The 971-nt window shown below is 35.2% G+C and overlaps 1 non-coding gene across 1 annotated transcript; it reads right to left on the bottom strand.

Annotated features, from left to right (window-relative positions):
- Positions 1-683: 683 nt before the first annotated feature.
- TRNAK-CUU (transfer RNA lysine (anticodon CUU)) lies at positions 684-756 on the bottom strand. Its single transcript has one exon. It is a non-coding gene; the product is annotated as a tRNA-Lys (tRNA).
- Positions 757-971: the final 215 nt, after the last annotated feature.

Below are 971 nucleotides of genomic sequence, written 5' to 3'. Positions count from 1 at the left end.
CTTGGGTCTTCTGTGATCGCGAACTTTGGGAGGAGAGAAATAGAATTAAATTTTGTTACCCCAGCGCATATTTATTTTATTTATCCTGAGAGATGTTAAATGTGTACCGCTATAGTTTGAGGGCCAAATAATTACCTCGGTGTTACCATTGACAAATAAATTCAAGGGCCATTCAAATCTAAATTCAGTTTTTCTATATGTATCGAATATTTCAGAGATCATTCCATTTTATTAAAGAACCATGGAAATCAAACCAATGCCCGCCTGACATTTCAGAAGATAAAAAAATGTCTGAATGGATGTTTTTATAAATATGAAGTATGACTTTTTAAATGTATTTCAGATACATCATTTTGAAAATTTTAACATAGAAACAGTAATGGAAGAAAATATTTAGTGCCGCTACATTAAACTAATCTTATCGGGTTATTTTTATCCTTTAGCGATAGGATTCTTATTGTGCACTAATACTTTCTTGAATAATTGGTATCCATGTTGCATCAATACGGAATAGTAAATATGGACGGTCACGCAAGTAATACCAACAAAATGACGGTCATCAAGAAATACATAAATATTTTTATGCACATGCAAATGGCAAAAACAAGCGCTTTTCCAAAATAATAACAAAATATTCCCCTGAAAAACTGATGATCAAATATGAAAAAATGAAAGAAAAAAATCGCCCAACGTGGGGCTCGAACCCACGACCCTGAGATTAAGAGTCTCATGCTCTACCGACTGAGCTAGCCGGGCATCGAGCGTTTTGTGAAAAAAGTAGGTTATTAAAGCGTGCACTTTCACTTTGTTTTACAACAACCTCGTTTAAGCATTAGTAAAGGGGTTTCCCTCAAGGGAATATGCTTCCTTTTCATGACAAATGCAACGAAAATACATGAGCAATAAGTTAGCAGCCAACTGTAATTACCAACAACCCTATCTCGTCACACCCATCACACCGCCAACATTGC

The sequence above is a fragment of the Hetaerina americana genome, unplaced genomic scaffold (assembly GCF_022747635.1).
Source record: "Hetaerina americana unplaced genomic scaffold, ioHetAmer1.1.p SCAF_3, whole genome shotgun sequence".
In the NCBI taxonomy this organism is placed as follows: Eukaryota; Metazoa; Arthropoda; class Insecta; order Odonata; family Calopterygidae; genus Hetaerina; species Hetaerina americana.
Note: the sequence above shows the minus strand (reverse complement) of the source record. Positions and strands in the feature narration are given on the sequence as shown.